Consider the following 13,909-nt stretch of genomic DNA (forward strand, 5'->3'; position numbering starts at 1 on the left):
CCAATCATTATTTGGGCTCTGTACACGCCTGTGCAAGCTCATGATGCAATTTCTATTTTTGGATTTCAAATGAAAGTGTGTAGAAAGCATTTGAATTAGCTATAAATACAAGTGCAATGAGCTCAGAACTTCATAAATACCTTGCCCAAGTTTTGCCAAGATGATTCAAACCCTTCACTCCATAGAAATCATTGAAGATTTCATTGAAATCGAGTTTGAATTTCACCTTCTGTTTTGAAATTCAAACTCCAAGAATTCATTGCCCTTTTCATCTCAATTGATCACTGCAAGCAAGAGGAAGAGGAATTAAGAAAATCCAGATCAAAATCAAGCAAATTTGAAGCAACTCGAAGGTGAAAATTCAGAAACTTCATCTCTTTTATTCTCTCTTAATTCTTTACTATTCTTTGTAATTTTTGGTTTGCTGAAGTCCTACCAATGTAGGCCACAAGATTGAGATGCTTTGAGGTCAAATCAAAGCTACTCAGATCATGAACCTCAAATTTCAAATCCATGTATCTTTCAATATACTTGGAATTGGAAGAAATGGAGGTCAGATTCATGCTCCTGAGCATTTTCTCTTCAAATTAATGTGCTCATTTTTTATTTTTCATGAAGTTTTGGTTCGACCAGTCCGGTGGTCCTCACCGGAAATGATGACCGGAGCTAGGGCTCCGATGGTGTGCTGGCATTGCCCAAACCATCTGATCTTGGTTCCACGTTTTAATCAGGATCCTTGCTTTTGCATACCACGCGTGTACACGCGTTGATTGAGGTGTTGGATGGAAGCGCGCGCTTGGCCATCAGATCTGCACCACAATTAATGAGGGAGATATGATGGCCCCTATTTTTTGTATTTTATTTTTATTTTCTGATTTTTCATTTAATCCCTTTATTTTGTTTAATCCATATTAATTTAATTTTTAATCCAAAAAATATGAGACTTTCACCAAAAATCTTTTAATATTTTTCTCTTTAATTTTTTGAATTAAAATTATTTTTGGGATTAATTTTGATATTTTTCATGAATTAAATGTTTTTGTGCATATTTTTAATTGTTTAAAAATACTTCTGACTTTTCAAAAATCATGAACTTTTTTGGCTAAGGTTCTTTGACCTTGTTTGACCTAGGATAAATCTCTTGGCCATTTATTTGGTGTTTAGAAGAGATTTTAGGTTTTGACCAAATTGAATTGTATTTTTATGAATTTTTAATTTGATTTTTTAATTGATTAATTGTGTACAAATTATGTTGAGCCATTTTTATGGTCTTGTGATGTTTGACTATTTGCTTGGGCCTTGGTCAAGGTTAATTTGACTTTTATTGAATTAAAATCATTAGATTTAGGGGATTGATGAAATGTACATTTCATCTCCAAAAATGAATGAATGATTTTAATTTATTAAAATTCCTCCCATGACCAATTTGTGTTTCTCTCATCTCCCCTCCCTCTTCATATTCATCCTCATTCTTTCCCATCCTTTTCATTGACCAATGAAGTTTCAATATCCTAAGGCTAATTAGTTCATCAATGACCTCGTGTCAGATGAACCAATACAAGTATGGATGAGATAGGTTCATCCCTTGTGATCTTTTCTTTTAGTGTGTGGTATGTTTTAGGAGTTTGGTTCATTATACCAAATCTCTAGCATGCATTAGCACCTAAATTTTTATTGCCCGACCTCAGATAGTTGTGACTTTTACATAAGTCCAATTACGATTGCTTAGCATAGAGCTAAATTGACCCTAAAGGCATATCATTCTAGTAAGTGAGATTGTAAATCTCCCATCTTTCATGGTATTATGTGGAAACTTGGCCTTTTTTCCTTACTTTGCAAGATGTCTTGGTTCAAGGATCCATGCTTGTGAATAGATGGTTGAGTGTTCTCCAAAGAATGACTTAATCAATTGAAAAATAAAACACTACTAACATTCAATGAACCTTGACTAACATTTGGCTAACTCTTATTAATATTGCTTTACTGTCAAGCCATTTACTTTATACAATTTAATTTATAGTCATTTACCATTCATTGCCATTTACATAGCATTTAACTTGTTTATGTTTGTGCCATTTTCACTTTGCTCATTTGAGCCATATATTGTGATTGTATGTATTTGTTTGTGTATTTTGTTTGTGTTTGTGTTCTTAGGACCTTAAAATACCTAATAAACAACAAAAACCCTAAAAGTGTTTGGTGGACTGTTGAGCTTGATCTGAACTTTTGGACTTAGAATTAGGCAACATTCCATATGTAAAAGGACTTGGCCAATGCCAACATTTTGAGACCAAGTTATTGTGTTTTGAACCTTCATCTGATGCAAGTATTGGGATCTATTTGAACTTATATGCTACATGGCCTTGATGCAACTGTTATTTTGATCTTATGTCGGATGCATTATTCTGAGTTAATCAAGGAGTATTTCATCTGATACATGAGAAGACAAAGAAGACTGATAGCTATGGAGTTGCTTTCTGGGATGTGGCCATCTTTATTTGATGCCTTGATCTTTATGATGTCTGATGTTGCTAATTGATTGTTGATAATCACTTGATTCAAAGTCCAAAGGGGAAGTGGGTTTTCTATATAACATTCTTGTCTATTGGATTGCATCCCATTGGTCAGATCTTTTTCAACTCTTAACTTTTAAATTTATGCTTAGGATTAGTCTCTTCATCTCCTCCCACTTCTTAAATTTCAAATGTCTCCCCCTTTTCAAAAACTTTCTTTGCTTGTGATTTCAAACTTGGACCTTATTTCAAGTAGAAACCTTGACCTTATGCCATTGAATTTTCAAACTCCTTTTTCTTAAATCAAACTTGTAAATAAATCTAATCATATTGACTTAAAATTTCAAAAGACAAAACGAACTAACAACTTCATTCAAATTTTTGGCCTCTTGTGCCTTTCTTATTAACTTTTGATTAAAAGCAATTCACTAATTTTGAAATTGTTACCACGAACTACGAGGTTTTGATCCCTCATTTTTATGTTGGTACGTAGGCACAAGTCCGAAGGTCTTGTCACACACAAAAATATAATCAACAAGTTCTTTTCTCATCCCCACACTCTATTTTTATCAAACATCATTTTATACCAAAAACACATACACACATAAAAAAAGTCTCCCTAGGAGTACCTAGGACACTTTGGGTGCTAACACCTTCCCTCTGTGTAACCAACCCCCTTACCTGTAATCTCTGGCATTTTATTAGTTTTAATTTGAAAACTTCTTATCTTTGGGTTTTGTTCGTAGCTTTCCCTTTCCTTAGGAAACAATAAAAGTGCGGTGGCGACTCTAGTTTTGTTGACGTTAAGCTTATCCATAGTTTGACGGTCATGAATTTACCGCTACAGTAGGTTTTAAGTATGGAAGGTTTTAATCAACCCTAATCCAAACATGTCATGACTTAAATAAATTTAATTAGTACATAAGTTCAAGACTTCATAAGTCTACTAAAAATAAATCAAATGACTTGAAATAAAATAAAATAAAATACTATAAACAAAAATAACATGAGTCTATGTTCAACATATTTGCAAAATAATAAAAATGAAATGGTTAAAAAATAAATCAAAATGGAAAGTAAATAGAAAAGTAAATGGATAAAAATAACGTAAGTACTAAAAATAATGAAAGTTTGCACATGCTGGAGGTTGAAACCCTAACTTGGGGTCATTGGGGGATCAACCCCCTCACCCACTGGGACAAAAGCCCGGTTATGTTAACAAACACATGTTAACAGAATAAATAATAAGAATGAAAAACAAAATAGATTCGCGCCCCAGTCAACCAACCAGAGTGTGACAACCATTTTGTTTGAATTCAAAAAACGTGCCAATGGTCGTCTTCAACCTTCAACCACTCAAAATCCAAACTCAAAAACACAAGTTTCCAATCAGATTCAAGCATCAAAGTAACTTGTATGATCAACAACAAAACATTCTCCCCACTCATAAGCCATTGATTGGCTATGAGTGAGGATTATTTCACCATGATACTGATGAAAACAAATGACTTAAAATAAAAATTAAATTCTAAAAGCTAAGTAATCAAAGCTGCAAAGTTGAGTGAAATGATTAAAGTAACATTTTGGTTGAAATAGTAACTTGTTTGGATGATGGGCTTGGGGAAGGGTGGTTAGGTGTTTGGAAACCTTGAGTGATTTGTGGTGAAGGTTTCTGGATGGTTTTTTAGGGTTGAGACTCACTGAAACTCAAAACCCAATGTTCTGTTTTGGAAGCTCTAAGTGGAAAATGCAACAGAGGTTTGAAGAGCTTGAGATCTTCGTTCTGAAGTGTAACACCTTTCTCTATTTATAGGGAAGGTGTGTGGATGGTTTTAGTGGGAGAAAGTGGAGGTTTTATCAGAAGTGGCATGTAACTTGGAAGCATGCTTGGTGTTTACTTGGGGAACAATGAAACGACTACATTCTAAGCTTCTTTGCACCACTGACCAGTTGGTTTTCGTCCCTAGCATGGATTTGGAACAACCAAAGGCAATGAAATGGTTTGCTGCAGGATTTGCTTTTTGTAATTTGGAGAAAAATCAGAATTTACACATGGGGTCGAATTTTCTGATTTGTGAGGTTTTGCCTTGTAAGTTAACCTTAAATCACACCAAAATATGATATGTAATATCTTTGTTGACCATTAGGATAAAAAGGAATGAGTTTGAGGACTTGGTGCATAGATTTGCAAAATCTGGCTGATGTGCATCTAGTTTGTGCATCATGGCAAGTCAACAACTTTGAACCAAGGCCAAATAAAATTGGCTCGTGCATTTTGTCTCAATTTTGGGCCATTTGTTCCTTGCCCTGAATTTGATTGAATGCAAAAAGAACCAGGTCTAAAGGTTTTGTGGTTTGGAAATGGCAATGTGTCAAAGTAGTGGTCATGACATGATTTTAGGGCATGGTGGGCATGGTGGATCAGCTTTGCCAATAGGAAAATTGAACCCTTTCCTAAATGAATTAGGTCTTCAGCCTTGAAGAAAATTTAGAGAGGAAGTTATTTAGGACATTTGGATCAAATTGAAATTTAAAAAGCTTGAAAAATGAGAAAGTTATGGTCTTTGGAACTTCCCATATGCCATTCTTGCCAAAATGTGACCAACCAACATGACCTAATTTGGTGATTTTGTGTTTTCTTGATTCCCAAGGCACAATGATGAATGTTTTGAGTTCATATGATCATATCATGATGGGAAATGGAGTTTTGACCTTTTTGGAATGATTTTAGATCAAAATGGTGGGTGAATCAAGTAATGGAAAGTTGAAAAATCATGTACAAACCAAACTACTTGAAACATGGATTGGATGGATGTTTAAATGGTTTATTTTGATTGTAATGGACATGAAATAATGTTGAATGAGTGGTAGGCTGATTGTATGGCCAAAAATGAGCAGGGTTAATGATCAAGGGATCCTCAAACTAGGGTTTCTTGAGCCATATGTTTCATCAAGAACCATGGTCAAATGAATTAAGGTTTTAGATATAGGGATCAAATTGAGATGTATAAAAGAGATGGGTAATGAACAAACTTTATGATATGATATGTATGAGATTCAGGTCACCTACACACAACACTTAACACTTGAGATGATATGCATATGAGTAAAGATGCTTGAAGGCAACTGTTTTGGGCCGGTTGGGATATCCATCAACCGATCACTTAGAGAGAATCATTACTCGTCTAAATTTATCATGGTGCGGGGGAACTACCATATGGAAGAGTACTTGCGATCATAATCCAAGATACATCCAGTGACTCCCCACATCACACGCCTTGCAAATAGTGGGTTGTTATAACCACCCTACTATATAAAGAATATGCGCGAAGAATTTATGTACACGCTTTTGAATTAAAAATTCATTTAATCTTCTAACACACAACCCATCTTCCTTTGATGCAGAGGCTCAGATCCACCATTGTTCGCCACAATCATCGAATTCTAATAAATTATGGTTCTAGTATGAAACATATATGATTCAACACAAACTAATAAGAAAGAAAATTAAAATTTTCGGTAAGAAATTATCCTATACAAACCTTACTTTAATATTACTTTATGGCTAATCAAATTGAAATTCAACCATATTTCTCATACTTTGTTAGATTTATGAAACTTGTGATTCATTGTGATGATATGGAGTAAGACTAATGTAAAAGATTTGAGATAGGACATAATAGAAAAATAGTAAAATTGAGAAAGAAAATTGTAAAAAAAAACTATAGAATTGGGGTAACACGCACTTTTTATAGATTAGAATAATGATAAACCTTATTGATGATCACCACAAAAAATTTGGTTTTTTGGCAAGATCAAAGTTTGGTCCAATTCATAACCAAATGAAAAAATATCTCAAACTCATACAATGTGAGTTTGTTTAATAAAATTCAAAATTTTCTTTTATTCATGATTTTATCCCAATCTATTTATAAGTATAAGGGACTTCTGCTTATTTTACAACAAAAGAAAAGAAAAATCCATAAAAATATCACAAATTGTGCCTATTATCCTATCAATAATTGTTTGATATAAAATATCATACTTTAAAAGTTGTGGAGGGCGTGAATTTTTAATGCCTTTAGTTTATGCAATGGTTACACTTTGAATTTTATCACTAAAGGGTTGAATAATAGAAACTTCACATTTCTCACTCACTCCTTCAATGATTTGTCTCCATTTTTCTTCACCTAATTATTGACATGGAAATTTAATAATTCACATCTATTTAAAAATTTAGAAGCATTAAAATGTTTTAAAATAGTACAAAATAAAATCAAGTGTTTTGTACCAAAACTGAGCAATTTAGTCCCTTACACATTTTATTGGAATATGACTAAATGAAAATATCAAACTAGGGTAGCAAGCCCATAAATTACACCCTTTTTATGAGTTTGGATCAAAATAACAAGTATTAGTCCATTTATTCTAAATTGGTCTCTTGTTTCTATTTGTATTATCATGAATTGAAGTTGGACACCATTGACTTTCCTAGCATGTGTCGTTCTCGTAAGATCTCCTAGAGTTTGATTTACTTTATTAATGTTTTGATGCTCCATGTCCTCATAAGTGATATCCATATTATTGGTAAAAAGTTTAGACTATTAAAATACACAACCTAAGTATTTGTTCTATTGAAAATTTCCCATACAAATGTTTTTGGATGAAATCCAAAACTTGTTAAAAAAACTTTAATAACTCTAGTGAATATGTTGACAACCTCAAGCACACCAAGAAATTTGACGTGTTGGACAAAGAGCAATGGAAAATAAATATGATGGCGTCAAGTAAAAGTAACACAATAACTTAGTAACTTTTAAAGAGTGGAGATAAATACACGACAAGGAAAAAGAAGATAAAAGACCAGAACACCAAAAAACTTGTTTACCCAATTCAATCTAATTGATATACTCTTGGAGAGAGTGCAACTATAGAATTAACTATACTTTCAAGAATTTTTAAAGAAGACCACAAAAGAGTTACAATAAAATGGTAACCCAAGTTCCCAAGAATAAACCATATATATGAATTACATAAGTTAAAGATTTTTTAGAAGTGTTTCTCAATCCCCTAAAATACATCCAAGGGATTCCCAAATTCCAAGAACTCCAAGAAATTTCTATTCTTGACACTCTAAGTTTCCCAATAAGATTCTTAAACATTATATTTATCTTCAACTGTGAAGTTCCGAAGGTTATTCAGATAAAAATAATAGAGATAGATATTTATAATTGTTGAAACACAACAGATCCTTAAGAGGTCAAAAGCACAACCTATTATCAAACAAATATGCTAACCGACACAACTAAAGATCGATACAATTGTATTTTGAAAAAAACTTGATGTTAATGGAATTCAATTTTCCTTTGAACCAAAAAAGTGCTGACACACAGATCATTGAGAGCTAGAGCTCTGTTGTCGACAGTCAAATCGCTATCACAGACGGCCAAGCTTCCCAACTTTTCCGCACTGCTATCGTTCATCAGACCACTGTCTGCTGGCCATCGTAGATTGTTGGATCTCCAATGCAGATGTCTCAATTTTTTAGTTCCGCTGCATCACCTCTGATCGCTAGATCTATGTCGTTAATCCTACGTCTTCTATCGATATTCTTGCCACTTTTTCAAATTTATGATTTCTACCAATCCCGAAGCATGTTTTATTTCTCTTCACCACTCTAATTTTAAGGTATATACTTCAATTGTTCTTTAACGTGACTTTAAATTATTGTGATGTCAATTTACCCATCAAGCACCTTGTCGCTCTATTTGATTTGATTCATTAAGAAACAACTTTGATTAAGTTTAAGCCACGCTTGTACATCGATTTTGCCAATTCCATCCACTTTGCTTACATTCACCTTTGCCTTGTTAGGTATTCTAGAATTTCCATAAGAATGATTCTTTAACCATATTGGACCAAACATTCTTTTGTATGCCTCCCTAAAGGTCCTTATTTATGAGTTTTGCAACCCATTATCCACATTCAAGGCATAACACCCAAGGCCATCATAATAAAACCTTTGAGTTGGTAAACTCTCTCTCATTATTATATCACGAGTCAAATTATAATTATAATTAGATGAATCTATAATTGTTAATTCACTATTATTAGTTTTCATAGTAGGAACCTCCAACTCAAATTTAGTCTTCTCGTCATAGTTTCTAAAACCTGAAGATGAAGGTTTTTACTTTTCTTCCCTTAATGAGACTCACTAAAAGTAATACATATGCAAATGGTGAACTTTGATCCTCAAATTTATACTTCCCACAACTCATAACCCTTCCCACCTTTTGGATAACAATTGAATACGCAATTCAAACCTTACCATCAAGGTCGATAAGTTTGACTTGCACAATATGAAAAGCTTTGATGAGCTTAAAAATATAGTAGGTTACAATTTTCCTACACCAAACCTCCATAAGTGTTTGGAATTTTATTCTTGTAAATTAACACTTTCTAACCAGGTAAATTTTTTTCTAAGCTCCTTAGACACCTACAAGAGTTTCCTAAATTCCAAGAACTCCAAGAAATTTCTATCCTTACCTCTCTAAGTTTTCCAAGAGGATTCCTAACAATTCTCTTAGTTATCAGCTCTGAAATTCCAAAGTTTGTTTAAATAAAAATGATAGAGATGTATATTTTAACTGCTAAAATGAAATGGATCCTTAACGGACCAAAAACATTACTCACTAAGAAATAGATCTACATACTGAAACAACCAATCATGATACACGCAAACTGACTGAAGTGAACTCGATGCCTGATGTGTCTGAACTTCCTGTCAAACCTGACCCACTATACTAATGACTTCTACTCAATCCCTCCCATCATCGTCAAAACTTTGCCACAAACAACTAGACTCCTTGGCTCTTGATGGATTATACTAGCAGATGTACCAATCTCATCGAAGTATTAAAATAATTCATCTCCATAGGGATTGCGAATTAAAAGAAGGAAATGACATTACGAGTGAAACAAAATAATTGAGGGGGGGGGGGTCGATATCAATTAGGTACAAAAACAAGATGAGAAAATTTCCGGAGTATAGTTCGATGCGGAAAGGCGGTTAGATATTTTTATCGAATCCCCTAATTATACCTTTTGATGAATTATTTATCAAATGAATTACAATTAAACTATAATCTCATGGTGATTTAACAAGACCACTGTACCCAATTCCTTGGTGTGCAACTCACTAATTTACACAATAATTCCCTAAATCGTTAGGCTAATTCAAAGTTAAATCAGGCGTTTCTAAGTTCGTTAATTAAAAATCCATAACTTATAATTACATATTCCTAATTATTTACTAAGTTGAATAATTGTCCTAGTTTAGATATTTAGACTTACGATTAATAATCTTTACTCATCTGATATCAGTTTGTGCACTAGTTAGCACGCAAACAACATGAAGTACAAGAACAATTAAATAATGATTATAACATAAAGGAATTAAAATAATATTAAACAATCATATGATCCAACATGGTACAATTAGGTTCATTTCAAAGACATAATTTGAAATATCTTAGTTACTCATTGTGACAATAACAATTACCATGAGTTGCTAATATACATCAAAGTCAATGGAAAATTCGCTCGCCAATGGCTCAAATTCTCTCCAATTTTGTGCTCCTAAGCTCCAGCTTCTCACTTTCTACCTCAAAACCCTAAAATAGATTTCCACTTTTTATATTTAAAGCTGCAAAACGTGTCTAGTTATTTGCTGCATTATGCCCATACTGGTATCCATTGAGACCGTGATGTGACGTCATTGCAACCATAATGTCAGCATCGCAAACGTGATAAAAACAAAGGCAAATTGTCTTCTTATCTTCCTTTTTCTTCAAATTTTTACTAATCCATTTTTCTCACTCTTTTGCAACTTTGTTCAATTCTTCCACATACTTGCTTGACTTTTTTTTATTATTTCACTGATTCTATCAAAAATACTCGCCAATTTTACGTAATAAAAGAGTGTCATCATATCCCTAAGCATAATGTGTTACTTGTCCCTAAGTAACTTGTTTGCACACTAAAAAATTCATTAGAATCAAAATGATTATCCTTACCAATGATTGCCATATTTCTCCTTCTGATTAACATGTTTGTTCCCTGTTTCAATCAAATCAACTCGGAAAAGTTTTTCCAACACACAAGTACTCGAAATGTCTCTCATCTCACCTTTATTCACTCAATTTGACAAGGTCATCACACAATCAACATACATAAGCATTTAACAATGAGTTTCTAAAATTTCTATCTAGTGAATCAAAATCATATTTAAACACACACTTTTGAGGTCTTTTTGCGGTTGTAATATGGCTTATGTCAGTGTAGAATATTTTGGGATAATAGGCTTAAGCCTTTGCAGTTAGGTACCTAGTTCTCCTTATGTTACCTGATTCCTTTCATATCACTCTTTTTTTTGTCAGTCAGTACTAGAGAATTCAATTTGTTGGTCTTATTTATCAATTTTTTTCTTTTGTTTTTCATAAAGTATTTTTAATAAGTCATTTTTAACTTCTTAATTTTCATTTTCTTTCATTTGACCAATTTCTCTAGTACCCCAACCCTAAACTTAAATGTTGCTAACTTCCAAGGGAAACCCATAACTTATTTTTTTCCATCAGACAAGAAACTAATAAAATTTTCAACCTAACTCCAAATAGGGTGGAAATATTTAATCTTTCAAGTCAAATGGTTATATAATAGGTTATGCCACTGAAAGAATGGTTAAGAGTCAAAGTGGTAAGCGAGATATAATCATAGTAAAACATGCTGGCTTAAAAGGCTTAGAGTTTTCATAAGTAATTGCCTCAGTGTGTATTCATAAGACTAATAAACTAAATAAAAACAATGAAAATCCTAGAAAATAACTAATGTAAGGATACTCTCATAAGAAATAAAAATGAACAATGGAAATATTTGGCTCAAACCTTACTAGCTGAAGTCTCTGGAGATTAAGTACAAGTAGTTGACTTCCATTTTCTTCATCAACTTTCAATCTGCAAGGGAACTTAAATGTTGATCACTTTTGGTCATTATTTTTATGGTGAGTTTTATTTTCTTTTTCATATTGGCATTGGTAAGGTAGAAAATCAAGCTGAAATAAACAACAGTGACAAACTAATTCATTAATTCAAAGAAAAGAGAAGTACAAAGAAGTGAAGATCATTTTTTATAGCTAGATATTACTCTTCCTTGGATCATATTTAAAAAAGGAAATAATAAAAATTGTAAAACTCTAAAAACTCCTAAGTCACATGTCATAAGAGTTGTAGTAGTCATGCAATCGATCCATCTCATCCCTGAATTCTTGATTTGGATCAATCTCTCATCTAACCTGCACAACTCATTAATAATGAAAAAATGTCCATAAGCTTACTATGGTGCATCAACCATGAACTTAATATTCTCAACAATCAACAACCTAACATCAACATGCTCTTGATTTAAAATTGCCATCTAAGTGTGGCGCCTTTTCACAATGAACTCATATTGGTTGGATGTTGACTCTAAAGTTTGGATAACAAATGAGGCTCGTGCTCTTTATATTGAGCGCATATCCCTAGTGCACAACCTCAATGGTTTTCCATTCACAATCACCCATTCATCCCTAGGTTGACAAAACTCTTCCAACATTCTCTCACACATTCTCTCAGTCAAACTAATACCCCTTCTATTTTGGATGCTACACCTTTAAATAGGTTGGAGATGAAGTAGAGAATTAATTTTAGAGGGGCTATAATGAATACTTTCACCTCATACATAGGATATGGAATCTTTGAACGGACGCAGGGCAACATAGGAATAGAACTCAAACCCAATGGATTGGTTGGTTTCTTTGATCATGATATTCAACCTCATCCAACCTTTATCTCCAAACAAGATGACCAATTCTTCATAGCCTTTCAAATTATCAACATCAAATGCTTCCTCTTTTACCACCTTTAAGTCTTTAACCTTGAGATATTTTCCAGCATTTCCTTATGAAAAGAAAAGGTCGTTTGGGAAGACAAAATCATCTTGAATATAAGGTACAGATGATGTGGAAGCTTGAGAAATTCTGCTTCTTTTTGGTGCCATAGCTCTGCGACAAAGTAAAACACAACAACATAAAATATTGCAAGAAAAGTGAAAAAATGAGTGAAAGAGAGTAGACAAAGGTGGTTGTACAGAAGAAATTCAAAAGTTGGAAATTTATAGATTCGGTAGCGCTCCACTATGATCGCGTTAAGGTGCATCAAGATCGTGATTCGCAATAGTCACATTCAATATCTCTCTCCAACATCTCTTTCCAACATCTCTTTCCAACGTATGTATCACGACCGTGTTAAGATGCACCGTGACCGTGATGAACACCAACGCGACCATAATGGACTCATAGAATGCTCATGAAATCAATTCCGTCTTTTCTCCTTCACTTTTGTCATGTTTTCTCTTTTTCACTTCTTTCTTTTTCCCTTTTTCCTCGTAACTCCTTCCCTAATAACATTCTACAAAATTGATAAACTATTAAATCAAATCAAATCAATGATAAAATACTTCAAGAAATTTAAATTGCAATAAAATAAAATTTGATGGGTTGCCTTTCATTAAGTGCTTCTTTAAGGCCATTCGCTTGACCCTTTCGTCTAAGGATCTGCGAGCATCATATATACCTTCTCCGTTGCTATTTCACCTCCTGAATAGATTTTTGGTCTCTTTCCCTTTATAGTAAAGGTTCGCAAATCCTCTGAATCTTGTATTTCTACTACACCATATGCAAATACTTTGTTAATAATAAAAGGGCTAGAACCTCTAGAACTCCACTTACTAATCAGCCATTTCAAGCGAGATTTATGTAACACAGTCTTCTGTCCTATCTAAAATTATTTTCTCACAAACTTCTTTCTATGGTGCCATTTAGATATTTCTTTCATTATGTTCACCTAGTACCATTGAGGATTTTCTTTTTGATGTTTTGTCGCTTCAAACATGTTGAAGACGACTTTTTCATCGTTAAACCTTACTATCAACTTTCCCAATGCTACATCAACGAACACCTTACTTGTTTCTATGAATGGTCTTCCCAACAATAATGGTGTCTTAGAATCTTTAAGAATGTCAAAAAATTTAAAATAAGCTGGAAACAATAACCCATTCACCATAACAAGAATACCATAAGGATATGTGATCGAAGGATCAGCTAATGTCAATGTCATCTGAGTTGGCTTTGGTTCTCCAAAATTTAACTTCTTAATCATGGATAAAAACATCAAATTGATGCTCGCTTCTAAATTACATAAGGCATTAGTCATTAAAATAATGGATCAAGGAATAATAAACCTACCTGGATCAGTGAGTTTGGGTGGAAGCTTTCTCTGAATGGTTGTGTTAAACTCTTCCGC

Source organism: Lathyrus oleraceus, chromosome 5 (genome assembly GCF_024323335.1).
Source record: "Lathyrus oleraceus cultivar Zhongwan6 chromosome 5, CAAS_Psat_ZW6_1.0, whole genome shotgun sequence".
Lineage (NCBI taxonomy): Eukaryota > Viridiplantae > Streptophyta > Magnoliopsida > Fabales > Fabaceae > Lathyrus > Lathyrus oleraceus.